This window comes from Battus philenor, unplaced genomic scaffold, assembly GCF_028537555.1.
Source record: "Battus philenor isolate CCGP_79_NKW_IND1 unplaced genomic scaffold, ilBatPhil1.0.hap1 SCAF_8, whole genome shotgun sequence".
Lineage (NCBI taxonomy): Eukaryota > Metazoa > Arthropoda > Insecta > Lepidoptera > Papilionidae > Battus > Battus philenor.
Window position 1 is genome coordinate 3,035,480 of NW_027181748.1, and position 7,029 is coordinate 3,042,508.

Here is a 7,029-nt window from a genome sequence, read left to right on the forward strand (position 1 = left end):
TACTCAATTTACCTTTAATATTCGGACTCAAAACTCTTATGTTAAGTTGCAATTGCAAAAAAAGCGCTAATTTTTAACATTAGATTGGATTGGCTTAAGTATTATAACCCTTACTTTTCAAAAAATGCTATAGAAAGAAATAAAACGTAAATATTGCAAATAAATAGATAATGAAGACAAAATAAGAGCAAAATAATATACAGTACTGTGATATAAAATAATTATAGAATTTAAGTAATAAAAATGTGATATAAAATAACAACGTAATTATGAAAATGTAAAAAGAAAAGAGGAATAAATAAAAGGTGATACAGAGCAAAAGGGAAAGACAGCAAAATTGTGGCATGAAAGAATAGACCGAAAGACAATGTGAAGTATGAAAGAAGAGAAAGTAAATAATAAAAAAATATGTGAATAATTAAATTTGCCCATAAAGTCCCTGTCCCACAAAAGATAGGGGGTATGAGAGGCCCCCAAAAGCGTGGGCCATAAAAGCAAAAAAAAAACCTTACTTTTCTAGAAAAACCTTATGTATAGGAAGGTTACAAATATATTATAACTATCTAAACTCACGGAACGTATGAAGTTACATTATCCTTGTAGTGTCGTCCCTGCATGTACCACAAGTCAACCAGGGATTCGACTCGAAGACCAGGCGCCTCCCCCACTACCGACGCCACGTTCTGACCGACTGGGATTGAATCTACATAACACCAATGTACACATTATATCCACAGGTTGAACGGAATTTACTTACATTGAAAGACAATTTTATTTTGTAAATAACAGAAGTAAAACATGTTTGGTTATAGGTTTTCTCTCAATCAATTTACATCATATACGCAACCAGTATTATCAAATATTATAAATTACGTAATGATATATAGTAAAAAATAGCGTTTTCAAAATTCGAATTACTACACATCAAAATTAATTATTTTTTCTAATTTAATTCCTTTTTTTTTTATTAAATTAATTTATCTGTACATGTAGACTTTGTATCATCAAATGTTATGGTGCTGCCGCATTCCAACAGAAAAAAAAATAATGTAACTTATTTAAGAGCGATCACTTCATACAGGGATGATTGTAAATAGATGTTAAAACTCGTACGCTTCTTGATAATAAATAAGCTATAGATTCGTCCATTAATAAATAGAAAATAAATGTTACACGTTACTACCGTGTGCCAAAGCTATGTAATAATAGTGAAAAAAACTAACACAAGTCCCTGCAAATGTCATGCTCCTCCGGAAACTTCGGTGGGTAACATTGATTGGCCCACAGCTGGGCTTCGCGAGCTAACTCCTCCACCCAGCGCTTGCAATAAAATGTTATAAAAATAATTACGATAACTACATGATTGTTCAGTATTTATTATTTTTAAGCTAGTCCTTTAAAATGATCCTAGTACAAGCTAATTGACAAAAAAGTCTTAGAGCGATAGAGGACTGAGATTTGCGATCGTAAGTCGTGGATTCGATTCTCGGGATACAGTCTTATATAATTCACACTTTGTGCATTAATCATATAGGGTTGTCACTTCTCACAAATAAGTTTCCAAAGGATGGACAGCTGTGTACTTTACATACTTTAATAACACACTGCAATCGCCAACCCGCGAAATGTATCGATAATGGTATATCCCCCTATGAGATATCTTTTTTTTTGGCCTCCGCTATAGGCTACCTCTCCTTCCACCCCCTAAATATTTTTTTTTCACTGGAATTTTTATTTTCGTTCTCGACTTCCGTAGTACACAATATCTTTTTTCCTCCTTCTATCATTCTATATATCGGAGCCCTCCAAATGCGGAACATTCTGCTACCAGGTGGATCGCGGTCTGGACCACGCCCGGTTCACAGAAGCACGAGGGGTCCTCCTTGAGCTTAAACCTATGAAGGTACATAGATATCTTTAGGAGAAGCCTGTGTCCTACAGTGGGTGTCTATGAGCCTCAGTGCCGGCCACTTCCTATCAATTTTATTGAAAATTTATGGGAGAGGTCTATCTCCAGCTGTACTACGGCAAAAGTGGTGATGACGATACTTAATATTAGCGCCAACAGTGTGTTTGGTGATGTTGTGCGTACTTTTTTTGGCAATTTAATATAGTTAAAAAAAACGTTTCTTTATTTTCTGTTTACAGATAAAAATTAAAAATTTAAGACATACCAAAGTGAGCATATCTCCAGCGCTGGGCAAGTTTCCGAGTAGTCCCAACGCCGCGTCGTTCCGCCGATGGTTCAATCGTGAGATTATACTTAGTTTCTCGTCTTTAGAAAGACTTGCCGGCATGAAACCGGTGCAAAGTGGACCAGGTGCGTCCTGAAATATTTGATTTTCTTACGAAACGTATGTATGTAACCTTACCTAGTAATCCTTCGTTCTTCTCTCTTTTTCTTTCCCGTTTTCTTCCATGACAACGTACCTTTTAAAATATCTAAAAACACTCTTAATTAAGCATTTATCTGGCTATCACTGTCTATCTATGCATTAAGTTAATTTGCGGGTTTAACGCCTGGATCACTTATTACCTTTATCTCATTTCAAGTGTTATATTATACTTGTTTCAAAGAAATAATTTTAAAAACAAGTCTCGTAATAATACAATATTATGAAGGCAAAGATTATATGATATGATTATACCATTAATATAGAATTAGAACTTCACAAACGAATAACAAAATATCTGGTTATGGATATATATTTTAATCATATGTCGTCTCGAGTTCTAAATAACGCAAACAGCTGTAAAAAACGCGAACAAAAGTCAAATCGGCATAAACATGCGCTGCCCTAATCTCAGAGCTGTTTTCTGTCAACTTCGATAGATGCAACAAAAGCATACATACATGTTACATAGTGGAGGTAGAATTAAAACATACAAACAAACATTGCGTCGAATTTGACCGCTAAATCTGAACTTTTTCGGTGGATTTAATATTTGACCATGTCAACAGTTCAACTAGTAGGGGCGTAACCCCCCCCCCTCCCCCCAAACCGCGTCTATCGGCTCGTGATCGCCACTTGGTCAACTTTGTGGCAGTAACGGTTGTCGGTTGCACGAGCGGTGTGCTCCGTTCACTGCCACTTCAGGCAAACTATCCTTCGAGCATCTATATCAGTATCGGGTAGTCGTTAAATGTGAGCAGGGCAAGACAAGTCATTGTGGCGAAATTTGGGAACGCCCTATGCCTTGCAGTGGGTGCATGTTTGGTATATCATTTATGGAGTATATACCATTTCGTAGCAATATTATTATATGCAATTGAGATTATTTGTTAGCTATTACTATTTTTTTTTTAAATACTAACAGTGTATATTAATATTTCGTAGTATTCCTAGTGTCTAAAGTACACCTAGCCTATATATCATAAATACTAGAGTTCTTTCCACTAAGAGTTGCCAACCTATAGAGTATCAGATATAAATCTGTAAGAAACTATTTGAAATTTATTTAAATTAATTTCAATATAATTTCCCTAAACGAATATCCCTCTATAGTAGTGCACATATTACTAAGACTTATTAAACAACGCATTTACTTATAATGATTGCTAACACTTTATATGTATAAACTCTCAGTATTGTCATGAGTTTAGACATATATCTTATACGCCCCTTATCAATAGTCGCCTTATAATTCAATAAATTCATGAATTAAAAACACAATTACACTGTATTGGCGTTAAATATAATGATACTTTGCTCAGTTTTATTATTCATAATCATTTCAGCTGTAAGAAGTCCACAGCTGGACCTGGGGCTTCCTCATGGATTTCCAATAGAACAGGTGGTAAGCGGCCTGTATCAAGTGTTTTCCAATGACCTTAACAGGGTCGTCTGTCCACCTCGTGTGTAGATTTCCTTCAAAGCCTTAAAACCCCAGTGACTGACTGTTCTATGGGCTCTGTGGACTACCCGCTCCCACTTAAAATTGAAAATCCGCTGGACTATGTCCGTTACATAGGTCCGTCTTTATTCTTCTCATTCCTAAATCGATCTCCTAAAGATAAACCGAGCATAGACCTCTCCATGGATCGTAGAGCAACTTTGAATATGCTAATAAGGGCAGTAAGTTAAAACAATGAAATTATAAAGCCGTGTTCACATTGACCAACTAAAGTAAGATTTCGGAACGAACAAAATACGAGTGTGTATCTCTTATTTTCTTTAATTTGAGAAACCTATCAATAACTATATTATCAAGGCAAATGGGCGTAGATGTTATATCTTTATTAGTGCTGGCAATACCTTATTTACTATTTAAAAGGGGTGTAATGTGTAAACACTTACTGAATATTTACAAAACGTATGCATATCGGTGTTCGCACACATTTTAGCATTACAATAATTTATTTTACACGACACCATCTTCATGAGATGTATACAGATTATGCAGAATAAAAAACATCTCATTTTCGCCGCGATAATCACTAATTGGAACGTTAAATTTTATTATAAATTACTCATTTCGTGATATCTGTCACTTTGTAAACAACAAGTGACAGAAGTCAAAAGTCGTACCAAAGACTAAACTGTCTATTGTGGAAAAAACTTCCTCTGTTTTTATTCTTACATGTAACACTTTTATATGTAGTCTTATATGTGCACTTTACTATTTCATGTGTAACGGTGCCTTAGCGTTTCGTTTCAGCCCATAGACGCTCTCTGCAAGACATAGGCCTCCCTCAAAGATATCTATGGGGGGACATACCACAATTACCAAGTTTGGTAAGCAGGTTTTCGATCGCTGTGATATTATGGTACACAGAGGACGCTGCTGTCCATCCTCTGGAAACTTGTGAGCAATGGCAATCCCATATAATTAATGCACAAAGTGTGAATTATGTAAGGTTATCCTGGGAATCAAACCCGTGAATTAACATCACAATTATCATCCCTCTACTACTGCTCATCATTTACCAAATTCACAGTTAACTAATCAACTTTATCTGCCTACCTCGGCTGTAAATTTAATGATGTCATTCTTCACCTCTCTCCAATTTGCCCAGTTTTGAAGTGAAGATTCAGTTGCTGCCCATCACTCTCACAAGGCCCTGGTGGCCTTTTCTGCTTCCCTGGTCTTTCAAGTCCCCTGACCTCCACTCTAGCTAATTAGCCTTGCTTTTCTAAGACTGACTTTCTTTAACAGCTTTCTCAATTATTCATCCTTTGGTCCTTTAAAGTTTACTTAATATAGCAAATATTACACTAAATATTTGACAGATTAAAAATAAAACAACCTTTTTATACACGACACCAATATAATTACACAATAACATCAATAACAAATTTTACACCTACCTACACATGTTATAGTACGTAAAAACTAAACTCCAACTTTACGAGTCCAACGTGAAAGTGACGTCAATATCAAAGTCTATTCAATTATAGCTCTTATAATTGTGTGTTTAAATAAACATTTAAACTACTTCTGATTATCCTCTTGCATCTTTGATGAATGTTATTACTAAAAAAATATTGCAAATGTAATATACAAAGTGTAAACCCTTAAATAAATAATTATTTTAATAGGTATATTCTTTGTGATTTATTTCGTGTATTATCTAAAGAGATATAAAATTACAAAAGTTTAACTATTTGTTCAAAAACAAAAATTGTCCCACGTAATCGGAGTGTAATTATCTATTTATCTCTTTATTGTACAACGAGATACAAGAAAAGAAAGTAAATTATATATCAAAGGCAACTAGAAGCGTCTTAAATTTGAGACGCTTTGTTACAAAATTTTTCTATAAAAGATGATTTACAAATTTTAATATATTCCAACCGTTCCAACGAACAATACATCAATATTATTACCAGGTTTATAAAGTGATTTTCGACATTTACTTACTTATAATGTCTATATAATAATTAAATATTTTTTTTAATGCATTAAAAACGAAATCTTTGACAACAAAGCTGTACGGTTGTAGTATCATAACAACATAGTTATTCTTAGAAAACGATTCAAAAAAGTTGATGGAATTCATCATCAATCATCATCATTTTACCTGAAGGAAGTCCACTTCTTTCTTTCTCTTATATTAGCTTCCTTCATAGAATTCCATCAAAGTCGTATCAGGTCTCCACTTCATAAATTTAATACCACAGCAGCCTTATAGAGGCCTACGACAAACAATGGACGTCCTAGGGTTGAAATGATAATGAAAATACCTACTACTGTGCCTATTAAAAAGTAAAACGAAATTTGCATTTAAAACTCCCGGGCATTAGGAAGGCAGGAATTTTTTTTCCTAGGTTGGTAGGACTGTCTGCAACATTTGCTAAACTTCTTTTTGTCTAAGTTGGAATATCATTTGGCTCAGCCCTATTTTTAAGAATATTTTATTCCTCAAACGCATAAGTTTCGATTGGTCGATGTCATACTGCATTGGACCTTCGCGACATTTTTGACCAAAAACTCTACTCATATCGTTACGCAACCACCGTATCCACCTGATTTGGCTCTGTGCGACTTCTGGGTATTCAGCAAACTCAAAAGGCTAATGCAGACGCCATTTTAACCTGATTGACTATATAAATACCGAATCGAAAAAAGTCTTGAAGGCTATATCCGAAAAAAAATTATTCCGACTTATTAAAGGACTGAAAAAGCTTTTTCAAAAGTGCGTTTGTCCAATGGGAATTATTTTGAAGTGGATGAAAAAGGTTTGGAAGAATAAAGTATTTATATTTTATAAACAAATTCACCTTACTTTTTAATCACAGTATTATCATTTGTTACAAATTAAAACTTTTTTGTCTTACTTCTATTAAAAGTTATATTTCTTTTTCACAAAAATTATGATTTTAACAATTACTTGTCGTTGTTAACCTTATTATAGTGTCCACTCGAATTAGAAATAATTTCCCATATTAATAAAATAAGCTAATATAGCTTTAAGCTAGAAGATGCTATAAGGGTGCTCAATTTGATTCTAGTTACAATCAAATTAAGCTTTTCTGGCATTTTAATTATGTACACTATTGATATTAATAAACGTTTATAGATGGATAG